General features: G+C 35.2%; 1 protein-coding gene and 1 pseudogene across 13 annotated transcripts in view; one reads left to right on the forward strand and one right to left on the reverse strand.

Annotated features, from left to right (window-relative positions):
- The window catches only part of FUT8 (fucosyltransferase 8), a 301256-nt gene that overhangs the window by 112403 nt on the left and 169036 nt on the right, over nt 1-19817 (forward strand). The gene's annotated exons all lie outside the window — the stretch shown is intronic.
- Nucleotides 7443-10235, reverse strand: LOC125755507 (eukaryotic translation initiation factor 1A, X-chromosomal-like; annotated as a pseudogene).

Below are 19817 nucleotides of genomic sequence, written 5' to 3' on the forward strand. Positions count from 1 at the left end.
ATGGTCTTTTTATCTCTCTCAAAGAATCTTTCCTGGAAAAACAGTATAAATCTTTTATGAATTCAATCATGATTTTTCAGTTTAATTGGATTTTTAAGGTTTCTCTGTGTGTGCCAGCTGGACCTTTTGGAGAGTGTTACTACTACTCTTTTCCACTGAAATGTTAGACCAAAGGAAAACATACAGCTAGCTAGCTGTTAGATTCACATTTCCTAAGGATGATGTTTTGAAGCTTGAAAGAAACTTTGAAAATTTTAAACACAGCTAAGCAGAGGTCCCAAAAGATGATGCTGTAGTACTGTCTTTTTTCTCCATATTCATCTACTTGGCTCCCAGTAGTGAGCGTGCATTGTGAGTGGTAAAGACATGTATAGGCTCATTACTCTGCAGAGTGGAAAAAAAAGAAAAAAGAAAAGAAAACAGCTAATTTCAGAGTCAACACAAAAAAGTGAAGGGATGAATGAACAAGGATGATCATCCATTCATTCAACACATATATAATAGTCTACTATATACTGGACAATCCACTAAACATAGGAAATAAAGAAGTGGCTAAAATGGAATCAGTCCCTACACTTGTGGAATTTAAATTGCCTAGAACAGTCAGTGGAACATAATGGGCACTTAAAAAATACTTGAATAAATGAGTTCTGTTTTGTGGAGAAGGTTTTGGAGTAAGGGGCATTGTAGTGAAGAATGTCCCAATCATTGTATTATAGATAGTGCATTTTAAAAGATGAAAAAATGGAAGCAACTCAAGTATTTATTAATAAGGAAAATGGTTAAGTAAGTTATGGTAATACATAGAATGTAATATACACTGGGGCCTTTAAAGATAATGACATATGAAGATATATACTGGCTGACATGAAAGGTGTTCTTTACTAATAAATTAAAGTAGGCTATAAAATAGGATATATGCAATGAATCATTTAATGTAAGATTATATTTAAGTATAATATCTTGAGAGAGGGTGCAGAAATGGTAACTGTGAATTATTCTTTTAGAGGGTAAGTTTCCTATGACCTTTTCTTTATCCTTTATACATTTCTGTGGTTGTTTGCTTTGTTTTACAATATAGAGTATATTTTTAAAATGAATAGTAACATTTGCAAATGTGTGTAATAGCAGGAAACTATTTTATAGTGATTTTAATTTTTATAGATACTTTGAGGAATATCCACATAATTAAATGATGGAGAACTGAGAACATTCTTTAGCTTTTTTGTGTGTTTGAAAACTTAGTATGGATGTAGATATTAATAGATATTAGATTGAACTGTATTTTTTACCTGAAGATTTGTTTTTGCTTCTTGTTAGTATGATTACTGATTTTTTTTTTTTTTTTTGCTTTAAAGATTGTATTTATTTGAGATAGAGCAAGCAAGAGAGTGAGCACAAGGGGAGTGGGGGGCGGTGGGGAGGGAGGCAGAATGAAAGGGAGAATCAGGCTCCCCACTGAGTATGAAGCCTGAAGCAGACTTGATCCCAGGACCTGGGATCATGACCTGAGTGGAAGGCAGACAGTTAACCGACTTGAGCCACCCATGGGCTCCTGATTTTCTTAATTAGGGGAAAGGAATACATGTGTTTTGGGAGTCCTGGTGATAGCTGGTTAATAATCTTAGATTTTTCACAGTATAATGGGGCAGATTATTTCTTCAAGTATTTTCTTCAAATTACTTGTTCTAAGTTGTGTTTTTATCAAGAAAAATTAGAGGACATGAAAAATTCCATTGTGCACATAGATTATTCATAACAAATTCATTTTATTAGAAATACTATAGAAATTTCATTTTTTTTCTTTATCTGCTGGAGATCATGTTGACTCTGATTATTGGAGTTTCAAATGATAGGTGATTGAATTTCAAAACTGTGTCTCAGGGTCTTTTTATCTTTTTAAATGTTTTAAAAATGACTCTTGTTAAATACTTGTTTAAATGATAAGTTAATGTTGCTTAAGTATAAATATACTATATTTATGTATGTATAAAAATATAGTATCATTCTTCAAAACAAGAGTTTTGTCAGGCCACATAGTCCTTTGGACTGTGATACACCAAACTTGAGACAATTTTTTTTCTAGGTGTTTAGCTGTAAGTGCCATAATTGTATAAAATCTTCACAGCACTAAGCATATAAAGCAAAGTAATCAAACTATAAACCTTAGAAGGTGATTTTAGGTCCTTTCCTTCTCTCTCTTTATTTTTAGTTTTTCATTTCTGTTGCCTGCTCTAGTTTAAGAGTATGGTAATATCAAATCCAGGTAGAATAGTACATCCCATATTGTCTTCATTTTCTAAGGTGAAAGAGTTTATAGAATGAAGAATAAATCATTTTGTTAGATGTTGAATTCCTTCTGGAATAAAATTGTGAATCTCTTTAGCAGTAAGTCATTGTTATAAATACTTTAAATGTTTAAAAATAAGAAAGGAATTACAGAAAATCTGAAACAAAATGCTTAAATTAATACCATAGACATGAATGATAGATAGCATTTATAAGTGCTATTTAATTATTACATAACATGTATATGAATAATAACATTGTGTATGTTAGTTTATTTTTTAAATTTTTAAAAAAGATTTTATTTATTCACGAGAGACAAAAGAGAGAGAGAGAGAGGCAGAGACATAGGCAGAGGAAGAAGCAGGCTCCCCATGGGGAGCCCATTGTGGGACTCCATCCCAGGACTCTAGGATCACGCCCTGAGCCAAAGGTTGATGCTCAACTGCTGAGCCACCCAGGCGTCCCTGTGTATGTTAGTTTAAATGAAATTAATGGTTTCTTCTTTTATACACTGTCACTATACTTGGACTTTCCTTCGTTGTACTCATTTATTCATTAGTCAACAATATTCAGTATCTACCATATTATAGGCCCTGTTCTAGACTTTGAGTGATACTAATCAACAGCCTAAACAAATTATCCTGTGGAACTTATATTCTAGTGGGGATACAAATAATAAGCAAATAAGTATGTTTGATGGTGATAAATATTCTAGAGAACAATAAGTACATCAGGGAGGGTGATAGGGAATGTTGGAGTGGGGAGTACCATTTTTGTATAGAATGGTCAGGGAAGGTTTTATTGAAAAGATCATCATTGAATGATGTCCTGAATTTGATAAAGAAAGAACTGTGGTGGATATTTGGACAAGTGTGTTTCAGAGAAGTTCAAAATCCCTGTATTGGGTGTAGGTTCAACATATTTAGAAACATAAGAAATTAATTGTGTAATTATTTGTTTCATTTTTACTTTCCCAGTAGATTCTGTGGTCCACTAAAATGGGCATTATTTCTGGTTTTTAAAGTTTTTTAATTTTTTGTAATTTTTATTTATTCATGAAAGACATAGAGAAAGAGGCAGAGGGAGAAGCAGGCTCCTCACAGGGAGCCTGACCTAGGACTCGATCCCTTGACACCGGGATCATGCCCGAAGGCAGACACTCAACTGCTGAGCCACCTAGGAGTCTCTCTCTGTTTTGTCATCATTGTATCCTTGGCACTTAGTATAGTGCCAAACACATGGTAGGCAGTGGGGCAGTGGGTAAATAAGAATGAATTTACGAATGATGAAGAGGAGTGTTTTTTTCTTTTTTTAAAATGCTGACTATAACCCAACGATATTGTGGACTTTATTTTAATTTTATTTAAATACATTTTGCCAACATACAGTTTAACAGCGAGGGCTCATTTCATCATGTTCCCTCCTTAGTGTCTGTCACCCAGTTACCCTATTCCCCCATCCACCTCCCCTTCTGGAATCCTTTGTTTGTTTCCCAGAGTTAGGAGTCTCTCATGATTTGTCTTCCTCTCTAATTTTTCCCCACTCAGTTTACCCCTTCCTTTATGGTCCCTTTCACTATTTTTTTATATTCCACATATGAGTGAAACCATATGATAATTGTCTTTCTCTGATGGACTTACTTCACTCAGCATAATACTCTCCAGTTCCATCCACATCAGTGTAAATGGTAGATGTTCATCCTTTCTGATGGCTGAGTAATATTCCATTGTGTGTGTGTGTGTGTGTGTGTGTGTGTGTGTGAGAGAGAGAGAGAGAGAGAGAGAGAGAGGTGTGTGACTTACCACATCTTCTTTATCCATTCATCTGTTGAAGGACATCATGGCTCCTTCCACAGTTTGTCTGTTGTGGACATTGCTGCTATGAACATTGGGGTGCAGGTGTCCCATCATTTCATGATATCTGTATCTTTGGGGTAAATACCCAGTAGTGCAATTGCTGGTTCATAGGGTAGTTCTATTTTTAACTTCTTGAGGAACCTCCACACTGTTTTCCAGAGTGGCTGAAGCAGCTTGCATTCCCACCAACAGTGCATGAGGGTTCCCCTTTCTCCACATCTCCAACATCAGCAACATTTGTTGTTTCCTGTCTTGTTAATTTTAGCCATTCTCGCCGATGTAAAGTGGTATCTCATGGTGGTTTTGATTTGTATTTCCGTGATGCCAAGTGATGTGGAGCATTTTTTCATATGCTTGTTGGCCATGGGTAGGTTGTCTTTAGAGAAATGTCTGTTCATGTCTTCTGCCCATTGCTTGACTAGATTGTTTGTTTTTTGGGTGTTGAGTTTGATAAGTTCTTTATAGATCTTGGATACTAGCCCTTTATCTGATATGTCACCTGCAAATATCTTCTCCCATTCTGTAGGTTGTCTTTTAGTTGTGTTGACTGTTTTCTTTGCTGTGCAGAAGCTTTTTATCTTGATGAAGTCCCAATAGTTAATTATTGCTTTTGTTTCCCTTGCCTTCATAGATGTGTCTTGCAAGAAGTTGCTGTGGCCAACTTCAACAAGGTTGCTGCTTGTGTTCTCCTTTGTGATTTTGATGGATCCTTGTCTCACATTTAGCTCTTTCAACCATTTTGAGTTTATCTTTGTGTATGGTGTGAGAGAACGGTCCAGTTTCACTCTTCTGCATGTGGCTGTCCAATTTTCTCAACACCAGTTGTTGAAGAGACTGTCTTTTTTTCCATTGGATATTTTTTCCTGCTTTGTTGAAGATGAGTTGACCATAGAGTTGAGGCTCCATTTCTGAGTTCTCTATTCTGTTCCATTGATCTGTGTGTCTGTTTTTGTGCCAATACCATACTGTCTTGATGATCACAGCTTTGTAATACAACTTGAAGTCAGGCATTGTGATGCCTCCAGCTTGGGTTTTCTTATTCAACACTCCTCTGGCTCTTTGGGGTCTTTTCTGGTTCCATACAAATCTTAGGATTATTTATTCCAACTCTGTGAAGAAAGACCATGGTATTTTGATAGGGATTGCAGTGAATGTGCAATAGCACATTCCTCTGGATAGCATAGACATTTTCACAGTATTTATTCTTCCAATCTCTGAGCATGGAATGTTTTCCCCTTTGTGTATTCCTCAGTTTCTTCATAATTGTTCTGTAGTTTCTAGAGTACAGATCCTTTACCTCTTTGGTTAAGTTTATTCCTAAGTATCTTATAGTTTGGAGTGCAATTGTAAATGGTATCAATTCCTTAATTTCTCTTTCTTCAGTTTCATTGTTAGCATATAGAAATACAGCTGATTTCTGTGCATTGATTTTTGTATCCTGCCACATTGCTAAATTTCTGCATGAGTTCTAGCAATTATGGGGTGGAGTCTTTTGAGTTTTCTATATACAGTATCATGTCATCTGCAAAGAGGGAGAGTTTGACTTCTTTGCCAATTTGAATGCCTTTTATTTCTTTTTGTTATCTGGTTGCTGAGGCTAGGACTTCTAGTATTGTGTTGAACAGCAGTGGTGAGAATGGGCATCCCTGTTGTGTTCCTGACCTTAGGGAGGGGAAAAGCTCTCAGGTTTTCCCCTTTGAGAATGATATTCACTGTGGACTTTTCATAGATGGCTTTTATGATATTGAGATATGCTTTCTCTATCCCTACACTTTGAAGAGTTTTAATCAGGAATGGATGCTTTATTTTGTCAAATGCTTTCTCTGCATCAATTGAGAGGATCATATGGTTCTTGTCTTTTATTAATGTGATTTGATTTATCACATTGGTTGTTTTACGAATGTTGGACCACCCTTGCATCCCAGGGTTAAATCCTACTTGATTGTAGTGAATAGTCCTCTTAATGTACTGTTGGATCCTATTGACTAGCATCCTGGTGAAAATTTTTCCATCCATGTTTATCAGGGATATTGATCTGTAATTCTCCTTTTTGGGTGGGATGTTTATCTGGTTTTGGGATCTAGGTAATGCTGGTCAATGAGGAGTAGTTTTGAAGGAATCACCTGCCCCACCTTTCTAAACTTCAAACTATAATATTTCAAGCTGCAGAGGTCTTTATAAATCATAAGAAAACAAGAGAGTTCTTTAGGTACAATGATTCTCCAAAAGTCACTGTTAATTAGGATGGCAAATACTTTATTTCTTATCCTAACTATTGATAGGGATCTTTTTGTTTCAGATGTCTGGTCTAGACATGAGAAGATACTTGGCTGTGAAAGATATCTGTGCAGTACAGTCTGGAATCAGATAGATAGGTTAAAATTTCTGTTTGATACTTGCTAGCTGTGTGACACCATTTCCACCCCCTATTAATTCACCTTTAAATGCCTTAGTTTTCTTAACTGTAAGACAGATATTGTTATTTCTGTTCCAGTATTCTTTAAACCATAAACATTTTCTTTTGTATAATAGGATTTTCCCATTAATCTTTGAGTACATTATCATGTAGACATTTCCTCCCCTCCCTTTTTAAAAGAGAGTTATGATTAAGAACATAGGACTTTGGAATTAAACATACTTGGGTTCTTTAAAAGGTTACCTCTTAAAGTTACTTGTTAACATGTATCAAAGTTTTTTTAAAAATTTTATTTATTTATTCATGAGAGAGAGAGGGAGAGGCAGAGACAGAGGCAGACGGAGAAGAAACAGGCTCCATGCAGGGGCCCGATGTGGAACTCGATCCCAGGATTCCAGCATCACGCTCTGGGCCAAAGGCAGGCGCCAAACTGCTGAGCCACCCAGAGATCCCCAAAGTTTTTATTTAACTAATGAGAGAACAATCACGAAGATATAAGAACTGCTTCCAAGAGTATTTGATTATCAGGAGTTCACCTATTCCTTAGGGAAAGGGATGCCATGATAAAATGACTAAGCTACATAGAAGTCTTGTTAACCTTTTTTTTTTTTTTTTTTTTTTAAGATTTATTTATTTTAAAGTGAAGGAGAGGGGCTGAGGGAGAATCTCAAGTAGACTCCCCACCAAGTGCGGAGCCTGATGTTTGGCTCGATTCCATGATCTTGAGATCATGATCTGAGCTGAAACCAAGAGTCAGATGCTCAACCGACTCAGCATCCCAGACACTCCAGAAGCCTGGTTAACTTTTTAAAAGACAAGGAACCCTATCTCCTTTGGGATTTAATCCTCAGAAAATTTGGAATGTAAGACATTGAGTTCAATTAAATATCATCATGGTCTTTATCATCATCTCTAGTGTCATAAAACTGGATTTCATCATCATCTCCACCACTAAATATATATGTTTTTATTAATTTTAGCACATTTGGAAGCTTGCCATATGGCTTCAGATTAATACCCTCTTCTGCATTGTATTTTAAAATTACATCAGCTTTGTTATCCTCAGAGTTTGGCAGACCAATTCAAGCCATTTTTCTCAGTTTTCCTTTCAAATGTCATAATCTCTTCACACCATCAAGACACATTGCTTCTAATTACACATTTTTCAACATTTTGATTACTTGTTTATACTCTTAGTCATTCTGTTTATACACCAACTTTTTTCAGGTTCATTTTCACTCTTACCCCTGCACCTGTTAACTCTTACCTTTATTCTTGGTCAATGCAATGCTTCATGGCTTCTCAGTCTCCTTTCCTCTTGTGGCCGTGGTAGCTGTTCTTCCAAACAGCACAGGGAATGGCTTAGCATGTGGTGCAAAGTGGACACTTTGCAGGTGTGGGAGCATTTTGAGACTGAGCTTTTCTAAGCCAGACTCAGCAGTAGCAAATTAACTTCCTTCCCTCTTCCTTTACCATGGATGTTAATGTATTTAAGGTTTCCTAGGGCAGGTCTAGAGGTAACCTTTACTTTTGTGCTTTCTTAGCCTTATTACTAAGGTTGACCTCTTTTTGGGACTTTACTGAATGCCCCAAGGATTCACTGAAGATTCTCTATCTTGTTTGTAAGAATTTGAATGATCCCTTACCGCCTGTGAGCTCTAGTATCATAAATAGTTTTACTCAGCTTTAGCTACCTGGTAATTTTTCTTTCCCAGAACTTGTTTTTGCTCAGCCTTATGTGTTTTCACCCTTTGCACATACAGATTGTTATTTATGTAATTTAAGGGGATCTCTCTCTCTCTCTCTCTGTCTTTTAAAATTTTAAAAATAGGTCTTTGTATAGCTCTCTCACTTCAGGGATTTTTTTCCCCCAAAAAATTGTTTTTGTTTTTGTGCGCAGACCTCTGTCTTTTCAATTTAGCAATGCACTAGATTCTACTTGGGTTTCCCTTTCAACATACTATATCTCAAATGTGCTTTCAGAAAGAATCTCCGGTTACGTTATTATATAAGACTGATAAATCAATGACTTCTACCTCTGAAACCAATTATGAATTATATGTTAATTAATTGAATTTAAATAAAATTTCAAAAAAGAAATTGTCCTATCCAAGGCAGTTGAAGTGCATCCTTGTGTGCCCCAATGAAGACCAAACAGTCTTTCATTATCAATTAACTATGCTGGGCTGATCAAGAAAGAGGAATCACTGTCATCTTTATTTACTATCATTATTTAAGAAAATAATATAGTAGTTTTAAAACATGTCCGCAATTTTCCAACATGTTTTTCATCAACAATTTTCCAACATGTTTTTCATCAAGAGATAAAGTCCATGTACCCTCTCTTTGATCTGAGGCAGGTCCTTGTGACTCCCTCCATGAATTGGGTGTGATAGTGGTAATGTCATGGAAATTCTGAGACCGGGGCATAAAAGGCAACATAGTTTCTGCCCTCTTTTTTGGAACATTCACCTTGGAACTCGGCCACCATGCTATCAGAAGGGCCAGGCCACATGAAGAGGCACACGTGGAGATGAACTGAGGCTTCTGACCAAACTGCCAAGCTGACAGCCTGCATCAACTTGCCAGTCCTTTGAGTGTGCCTTCTTGGAAATGAATCCTCCAGCCTTTAGCGTACCAAAAAAAAAAAAAAAAAAAGAATCACTGGTAATTATAGGTCTCCTCATTACTTTTCTTGCCCTTCTCTTTCTCCTCCCTCCTCCCCCTCTCTCCTCCCCCTCTCTCCTCCCCTTCTCCTGCCTCCTCCTCCCTTCTCCTTTTCCCATCTTCAAATCAGTTTTGTGCTGCCTTTTGTCTAAAGTCAGATACATAGTTATCCAGTTTTCTAGTTTACATTTGGAAGTTAATTCTGGATCCTATTACTCCCTTGTGGTAAAAGTAGAGATCTCTTAACACTTTTAAAATGAGGAATGATATTCTTAGCAAGTGATATGTCCTGCCCATTTGAAATTGTTCAAATACCATATGTGTAAAAATTCATTTTTAAATGTTGCTTAAATTAAGTTGATCTTAGTAACAACATTTCTGTTATTCTTCCACAGATAGCTATAAATAAAAGCTGCTTTGGCTGGTTTTCATCTAGTATTAGTTACCAGTCAACTGCTGCATTAGAATTAAAGTGAATGTAACTCTAATGATTTATAATAGCTGACTGTTTTTGGTACTTTTCTGCCTCACTGAGGATCACTGGCTGTTTTATGATACTTTTCTTTCTTTTTTAAATTTAAACAGGAATCAGTATAATAAAAAAAACACCTTAATTCTTACTTAGTATACTTTTTACTAATAAAAATACATTTTATGTTTCATCCATTAAGGATACAGTGAAATATTATAAGTGTAGTACTGCTCAATTCTTTAAAGTTCTTTCAATTAGTTTAAAACTATTGGTAATTAGAAGTAGAGTATAAACGTGAATTGGTATGAACTTAACTGAGAATGTCTCATTAAGTCTGGAATTATGAAAAAAGGATGTGTTTGATGAGCAACAATATACTGAACCCAAAATTTTTACAGGATATGAAGTGTTGATGAAACAGTAAATGACTCTCTTGGTTGAATTGATTAGTGACGTGAGCTTCATTGTTTATCATTAACGCTTACAGTGTTTTAGTTACTGTACTAGGTACAAGATACTCCCTTCTAATAGTCATTATGTGTCTATGCTGGTCTTGGAAGAGGGACTTGAAATTCTTCAGGGAGTGTTTGAAAATGAACCAGTAGTAGCATTGTGATTTATGTGTTGTGTGCTCGGGCTTACCATAGGCTTATTTGTTTATTTATTTATTTGGGAGAAGGGGAGATTTTCATTTTATTTATTTTTTAGAGAGGCATTTTTGACTCTGATACGAGAATTGTACACTGTAAATCTTAGGAAAAAATGCTAAAGAAATTTATAGCCATAATTTATATATATCTCGAAGGATGAGAGAACAATAAATTCATTAGCCCTAACAGATGGCAACAAAGTGTCTGATTCTGTTACTTTTTATTATTTCTTAAAATTTTTTTCCTATTGTCTTCAAAAATTACTGCTTCTAGATATATCCATTGAGTATGGTATAGCAAAAGACTGTTTACTCTTCAATTTTTTGACAGCAGATATAAAATACAGACACCTATTTATCTTCTATACTAATGATTATTCAGACTAATGTATGGCAGTCACTAGATAAGTTTGCAAAAGCTGTTTTGGGTTTATCTGTTACTAAAAGAGGTAGATCTACCTGTAGTGCTGCCTAGGCACCTGGGATACACACTGCATTCCATCCTCCTCGATTGCTTATTGTTGATATTTATGGATTATGTATGTTATTTTGATAGTGTTGTTCTCTTCTAACTGCCCCTGAAGAATAATAATCCCTTGGTCAGTCAAACCATATTTCTTAGATTCATTTGGAGTCAATAAGATAGATATAGCCATAAGTCTGGGCTCCTGGATTTGTGACCTTAGTGAATTACTTAACCTCTGCTGGTTTATTTGATATTATTGTACTATAGAAGTTGATTGAGTGGACTCTGGAGTGTTTGCCTGGATTTGCATCTTGGCTCAGCTACTTTTTTTTTTTTTTTCTAAGAGAGAGTGAGTATGTGTGGTAATGCGTGTATGTGTGTGGGGGCAAAGGTGGGCAAAGGGAGAGGAAGAGAATCTTTTTTTTTATAATAAATTTATTTTTTATTGGTGTTCAATTTGCCAATATACAGAATAACACCCAGTGCTCATCCCCTCAAGTGCCCCCCTCAGTGCCCGTCACCCATTCACCCCCACCCCCCCGCCCTCCTCCCCTTCCACCACCCCTAGTTCGTTTCCCAGAGTTAGGAGTCTCTATGTTCTGTCTCCCTTTCTGATCTTTCCCACACATTTCTTCTCCCTTCCCTTATATTCCCTTTCACTATTATTTATATTCCCCAAATGAATGAGAACATAATGTTTGTCCTTCTCCGATTGACTTACTTCACTCAGCATAATACCCTCCAGTTCCATCCACGTTGAAGCAAATGGTGGGTATTTGTTGTTTCTAATGGCTGAGTAATATTCCATTGTATACATAAGTCACATCTTTTTTATCCATTCATCTTTCGATGGACACCGAGGCTCCTTCCACAGTTTGGCTATTGTGGACATTGCTGCTAGAAACATCGGGGTGCAGGTGTCCCGGCGTTTCATTGCATCTGTATCTTTGGGGTAAATCCCCAGCAGTGTAACTGCTGTGTCATAGGGCAAGTCTATTTTTAACTGTTTGAGGAACCTCCACACAGTTTTCCAGAGTGGCTGCACCAGTTCACATTCCCACCAACAGTGTAAGAGGGTTCCCTTTTCTGAGGGAGAGAATCTTAAGCAGACTCCATGCTGAGCGTGAGGGGGTGGGTGGGAAGAGGGGGGCCTGAGCTCAGGAACCTGGGATCATGACCTGAGCCAAAATCAAGAATTGAATGCTTAATAGACTGAGCAACCTAGGCGCTCCATGGCTCTGCTGCTTAGAAGCTATGTGACTTTGTTTTTTTTTGTTTTGTTTTTGTTTTTTAGAAGCTATGTGACTTTTTTTTTTAATTTTTATTTATTTATGATTGTCAGAGAGAGAGAGAGAGAGAGAGAGGCAGAGACACAGGCAGAGGGAGAAGTAGGCTCCATGCACCAGGAGCCCGATGTGGGATTCGATCCTGGGTCTCCAGGATCGCGCCCTGGGCCAAAGGCAGGCTGCCAAACTGCTGCGCCACCCAGGGATCCCCCCAGAAGCTATGTGACTTTGGGCAAATTACTAACTTTTCTTCCTTCTCATCTATAAATTAGGAATAATTATAATTATAAATTATAATATAATATAAATTAAATTATAATAATAGTACTTATCTGTAAACTACTTTGAGTAAGCCTGGCACATACTAAGCACTCAGTAAATGTTTGTTATTATTATTTTCTATAATATGAGGACAAAAATAACATAATAGGTTTATTATGAGGCCTAAATGAATAATTAGATCACTTTGCACAGGGACCTACTACATGTTCAGTAAATGAGGTGCTATAATGGGATTGATGATAATTGTGATTGTATAGCAGATGAGTCTGTGGAGTAAGATCCCAGATTTGTAACAAAAGAGACCACACTGGAGCTTCATTGATTTGCTGATTGGTCAAGACACACAGAGTGAGTTGCAGCATTCTATTAGGTCACTTGTACAAAACAAATCAACTTTTCTACCCTAGCTGGTGCACAAGATGTAATAGATGAAAAACCCTATCCAATAAGACTTTAGAATTGTAATCTTACTATACATACTGTGGTTATCAGTACAGTTTAGGATTGGCCGTAGTCCACAGATAGCCAAGGAGGTAAAAGTATTTATTGGGAAAAGCTTTTATATTAGCTGTATTGATTAAAAATATGATATAAAATTTCTTCCAGTATCAAAGGTTCCTCAGAACCTGTGAAAAATGGATAGGACCATATGATGCAGGCTGCTAGTATTCTACCCAACCTTAAATCTGTTTTTCTCTTCTATAGTAATAGAATCCTCTCTCTTTTTCTTTTTTTAAGTTTTATTTAGGTAGGCACACTGATGCCTTGAAAAAAATACTGTATTGTATGGCAATATATAATATTCCATTGTATTATCATTAGGCTTTTGGTTTTCAGTACGTTTGCTAATTTGATATATGTAATATTTCTAATTTGATGTGCTTTAATGTGTCTTTAATCCTAACAAGCTTGAACATCCCATCTGTTTATATCTTAATCATCTGTATCAACAGTGCAATATAATCTTAGGCACATAGGGCTTAACTAAGTGACTAAGTTCTGGTAATAAAGATAAAAGCAGAAGTATTGTGTGTGTGGGGGTGTGTGTGTACGTGCGTGTGCATGCTTATAAAGGTCAGTGACTCTGCTGGAAGAGATCCCATTTTGCTGTTCAGTTTCTCCTTTTTGACCTTTATTGAAGTAGTGGTAACTAGAGCTTTAGCAAAATTTTGGACCATGAGGTGATCTTGATGATGGAAGCCAGGCACAGAGAATTGGTGGAAGTGAAAGTTAGAAACTTGGGTTCTTGAGGATACTCTGCAATCACCATCTCTAGATGCCTTCTCCAAAAGAAAAAATAAATCTCAATCTTGTTTAAGCCAAGCTGCTCTTGTGTTGGGGTATTTTGTAATGTGCAGAAACATATCTTTATACTGAGGGGAAGTGGTATAAATAACAAAGCACCACTGAGATTTAATGTTTTTGTAGGGGGGTGTTTGTGCAAGGGGAGTGAGGATATAAGGAGAATTGGAAGCTAACACTAAATAAGGGATTGTGGATTTCCTTTGATCAAATTGGTAAAATTTTATTAGATTAATAGGAAATATGAAACTTATTTTATGGGAAAACCATTTAATTCAATTACACTGATAGTTATCACATTTTTGTTAGATAGATATCGAGGGTAGTAAGAATTGGCAAAATTGATGTGTTGGCCATAGTCATTCTTGTGTTAGAGTATTAACAGCTTTTTATAGGCTATTGTTGTTAGCTTGTTATACCATTGTTAATTGATGAATGTATAACTTGTTTTTTTATGGTAAATTCTTTTTTATTAATGACACTTCAAGTGTTTTCTCTCAAAAGTTTGAATTGGCAAATGTGAGAAAATGTTAGAAAACATTGGATTAGCCATTTACTGCTGAAGAGGATGAAAAAAGATTTTTTGGATCTTATGTAGCAAATGGTTGATAGTCTTTTACTCCTTTGCATAAAGATGATTCTGAACAATTATTTATGTACTGATAGGCTTTCACTTTTTAATGGTTTCTGTGACACCAAAATAATTGATTTGACATATTTAATTCAGTAGCTTTGGATAGAAAAATGTTTAGATTCCTGAGTTGAGAATTTTAATCTCTTTTAATCATGTTGCCTAATCTGTGTTTTAGTTTTATTTGGGTTAGTATGGAGTAACAGGCCTAGAAAGACTACAGAAGGTCATATGTTTCATTGTAATTTACTGTGCTATGTAGTTTTTACCTTTGTTTTTTCCTTGTGGATCTATTAATTTCTTTCCATATATCTCTGACCATTTAATTTTTACTTAAAGGTTAATAAGTATTGATTATAGTAAATACTAAGTCACTTGATGTCACCATATTTCCTTTTTATCTTTATATTTCAATTTTCTTAGGCAGTACATAGAATTCAAATTGTATGGAAAATACTACATACCCTCAAATCTCTAACTATCCATGCTATGGAATAGAGTATCTTCTTCAATAATAAATTCCCTTTGGTGATGGCAATGTAATATTCCATTGTATTATCATTAGTTTTTTGGTTTTCAGTACATGTTTGCTAATTTGATATATGTAATATTTCTAATTTGACGTGCTTTAATGTATCTTTAATGCTAACAAGCTTGAATATCCATCTGTTTATATCTTATTCATCTGTATCAACAGTGCAATATAATCTTAGGCACATAGGGCTTAACTACTTATTTTTCAATCTTGTATCCTATAGTTACTAATTTTGTGAGTTTGTATGTTTTCCTATCTGATTGGCAGCATAGTGTTGTGAAAAGGGCATTAAATTTAGAGACAGAAAGTCTATATTCTGACTTTATCATATACTAGCTTTGTAAATGCTTTGAGCAAATTTTTAAATAACCTATGAGCTACAGTTTCTCATCTGTAAAATAGTAGTAATTCATAATAATTAGTTTTAGGGGAGATAAAAGCACAAATTGGGGAGATAAAAGCACAAATTATATAGCATCATATAAATATAAAACAATAAAACAGTTTGTCTTTACTTTTTAAAAAAAATGCAGGAATGTCTTTTTTTTTTTTTTAAGATTTATTTATTTATTTATTCATGATAGACACAGAGAGAGAGAGGCAGAGACACAGAAAGAGAGAGAAGCAGGCTCCATGCCAGGAGCCCGACGTGGGACTCGATCCCGGGACTCCAGGTTCGCGCCCTGGGCCAAAGGCAGGCGCCAAACCGCCGAGCCACCCAGGGATCCCCAGGAATGTCTTATGAATTTTTTTTCCTTAGACTTAGTTATCTTATAACTAGAAGTTTGTATTTTTTGACCACCTTCAGTGTGCCCACCTCACACCCCTGCCTCTGGCAACCACCAATCTGTTCTCTGTATCATATCATCTATGAGTTGGGTTTTTTTTTAAGATCTACCTTTAAGTGTCTTTCTCTATGTGACTTATTTCATTTAGTGTAATGCCCTCAAGATCCATCCATGTTGTCCCAAATATTATAATTAACATATATTAATATTTCAAATATATATTAGAAAAATTTAAAATTTCTAAGTAAGTGGACTCGTGCAGTTCAAACCCATGTTGTTCAAGAGTCAGCTGTATACCACATTTTCTTTATCCATTCATCTGTTGATGGCACTTAGGTTGTTTCTCTGTCTTGGCTATTGTAAATAATATTGCAATGAAAGTAAGGGTGCAAATATATTTTTAAGATTGTGATTTTGTTTCCTTTTGATAAAAACCTAGAAGTGGAGTTGCTGATCATATGGTAGTTCTATTTTTAATTTTTTTGAGAAACATTCATACTGTTTACCATAGTGGTTGCATCAATTTACAGTCCCACCAACAATGCACAAGGTTCCCTTTTCTCTCTGTCTTCACTAACACTTATCTCATCTTTTTTTGATAATAGCCATCCTACCAGGTATGAGGTACTATCTCATTGTGGTTTTATTTGCATTTTGCTAATGATTTGTTATCCTTTTGCATGAAGGATAAAGTTCTGTTAAAATACATCCTTAAAAAAAGTTTTTCCTATGTATTGCCTATGCTTTACATCAATAAACTCTACATTTCTAAACTCCGATCTCGTATTTTTCTAGTTTCTTTGCCAAAAATAATTGCCATGTTTTGTCACAGAACATGAAATCCATTTACCTTGATTTTTAAGAACAGACCAGTATAGAAAACCTTCAGTTTGACATTTAGCAATATGAATGTTTAATGTGCAGTGAAAGAGACTATGAACAGACATAGATTTATCTTATTACTTGAGCGCTAAAAACTTTAATGAGAAAACTGCACTAATTTTTTACAACAATGCACTTAAAGTCTGAGATTTCTCAGAACATTTATTTATATATAAAAAATAAAATACCTTTATTTAAATTGCCTTTGGGATTAACCTCTTCCCTTTCCTTACACATACATAGCAGGAACTGTGCTGCTCCTTTTCTGTTAATAATCTATACTTCATGCCAGTACATTGGGTGTTTCTTTAAAATGAACACTAAATCTCAAGATATACTTAGCTTCACCATTGGCATTTCCTGGAGACCATACTCAGTGCAGTGGTGTGAACACCACTGCCAGCCCCTGTGTCCATATGTCAGATGAGCTCCAGCAACGGGTGTGCCCCAGGCACTCTGCTTCTCTCCACTTGGGGCAAGTCCTGCTGGGGTCGATTCTGGGAAGAAAATATTTTTGTTTTTCAAAGAAGAAGATGAACATTCAACAATTTAAAGAGAGCATCGATTGCTTTTCTTTTAAGAGTTATTAGCTCTTAAAAAAAAAGTTATTAGCTCTTGATGTTATTCACGAGCAGTTCAGTTAATCAAGTAAAGTTTTTTCAAACAAGATTAAAAAAAAAAAAAAAAGGAGCACCTTTTCATGTACCTGTTGGTCATTTGTATGTTATCTTTGGGAAAATGTTTTCAGATCCTCTGCACTTTTTTAAAATGGATTGTTTGGCTTTTTCTGTTGACTTGTATGAGTTGTTTATTTTCTTGTATGAATTTTATTTTCTTGTATGAGTTCTTTATTGTATGGGTTCTTTATTTATTTTCTATTGACTTATATAAGTTCTTTATTTATTCTGATATTAATCCCTTATCAGATATATGTCTTATATTTTATCCCATTCCATAAGTTGTCTTTTCATTTTGTTGATGATTTCCTTTGCTGTACAGAAGCTTTTTAGTTTGGTGTAGTCCCCGTGTGTTTATTTTTGCTCTTGTTGCCTTTGATTTTGGTGTCAAATCCAAAAAAATAATTTTCAAGACTGGTATAAAGGAAGTTATAAGATCTTGTGGTTCAGAGTCAGTAGGAATAAAGATTAACCCATAGCCCTTTATTTACTACTGAATAATCATAGCCTTTATTTATCAAGCCCATACTACATACTAGTCACCATGAGCAGCACTTTACACAAATATCAAGACTACTATAAATATTTGCTTAAACCAGCAAAGTAAATAAACCAGACAAGGTTAATAGTCTCACTCAATGAAAATATTAAAATAATAGCTATAATAATTATAGGTAATATGTTCTAACTCTAATTGGCTTAAAATGAATGTTATTAAATAATTTACAAAGAGGTTAAATAATTTGGTCACAGTCACAGCTAGAAAGTAGATAAAATGGGCAGACAGCTATTCCAGTTGACTATAAAACTTCCTCTGTATTAAACTTCTAATGATTATATTGCTAAATGTTACTGAGTGTATCTCTTTGTATAGGTTTTTTAGTAGTTGCTTTAAGTAATACCTGAAAGATACGTAACTTATCACAGTCTACTCACGTTGATGTTTTACCAGTTTGAGTGAAATGTAGAATCTTTGCCTCTCTGAAGTCCCATTACTCTCTCTTTCTTATAATAGTCTTAAATTACCTCTACATGTATTTGAAGCCATAACAGGTATTATCAAAACATAATGTAGAAAAGTCAAGAAGAAAAGAAATTCTTTTACATTTACTCATGCTTTTGCTCTTTCTGTTGTTCTTTTTTCCTTCTGGAATGTATGAGGCAAAAAGAAAACTCAGAACTCACTTCCATGTCATTGCCTTAGTTCCTAGATTATTAGCAGTTCTGCCTTTTCTATCTTTCACAGTCTTCTTGTATTTGTTTTATATAGAGTGTCCAGGGTTTTTAGATATTCTTAGATACAGATATTCTTAGATAACCCCTTAGATATAGGGGTTGGATGAAGTCTGTCTTTACCATCTTGAAATGGAACCAAAAGTCACTTCACTATATTTTGAATGTTAAAAAAAAAAAAATTAAATGGAAGTGTTCCTAATAGTGTGCTTTTAGTTAGGGAGGACAAGTGGAGGCCTTTCAGTCTCTGGATTGAATTATAGTTGACATGTCCTAGTGATACAAATTGCTTATGCTTGAGTTAAAAAGTATGTGTGGAATGAGATTTTCTAGCTTCCCTTGTAATTCTTAAAGTCAGCCCGCTATTCTTAATAACAGTAACAAAAAAAATAGTTAACATTGATTTTGGTTCTGGCACTTAGTGGCTTTACAACCTTGGAAAGTTATTTAATCTCAATGTGCCTTAATTTCCTACACTGTAAAATGGGGATAATAGTACTAACAACAAGAGGTTGTTGAGAAGCTTAAATGATATTACAATTGTGAAGTATTGAGAAAAGTACCTTGCATTCAGGAAGCACTATATAAATGTAACTATATCATCATTACACTTAGAATGATAGGCCCATATGGTAGAAATTATTACAGTCATTTCAAGGTTAAAAAAATTCAGGCTCTGGGAAAGTAAGATGTTCTGCTTAATTCTTTGCTGGCCCAATTTTATTTTGGTATTGCCAGGTTTTAGACCCAGTTCTGTCTGACCTTAGAGCTTACAGTTTTCAAGGCATCATACTACCTGCTTATCAACATCAAATCCTTCTGCATCCTGCATTTTCACCTAATATTTTATTGTGTATATTTTTCTTCATTAAACTAAGCCATAGGGCAGCCCAGGTGGCTCAGCGGTTTAGCGCCGCCTTCAGCCCAGGGCCTGATCCTGGAGACCCCGGATTGAGTCCCACGTCGGGTTCCCTGCCTGGAGCCTGCTTCTTCCTCTGCCTGTGTCTCTGCCTCTCTTTCTCTCTATGTCTCTCATGAGTAAAAAAAAAAAAAAAAAATCTAAAAAATGAAAACAATTTAAAACAAAAACAAAACTAAGCCATAATATTTCACCAATGGTTGTCCCATTAACTTATTTAAACTTCTATTTTTTTAGGATATATAAATTTCCTGTCACTCATCTGCTCAAATATTAGTGAATTATTAGCCAATAATATTATCCTAATATTCTCCATACATGCAGTAGCAAAGATTAGCCTTTAAGTGGCTTTCATGCCTCTTATATGAAGATTAAAATATGTGTGTTGTTTTAAATATATCCCACTAAAATTTTCTGTAGCAAAAAATGTTTATTATACTTTTGAATCTCTTTTGTTCTTTAGAAAC

Source organism: Canis lupus, chromosome 8 (genome assembly GCF_003254725.2).
Source record: "Canis lupus dingo isolate Sandy chromosome 8, ASM325472v2, whole genome shotgun sequence".
Lineage (NCBI taxonomy): Eukaryota > Metazoa > Chordata > Mammalia > Carnivora > Canidae > Canis > Canis lupus.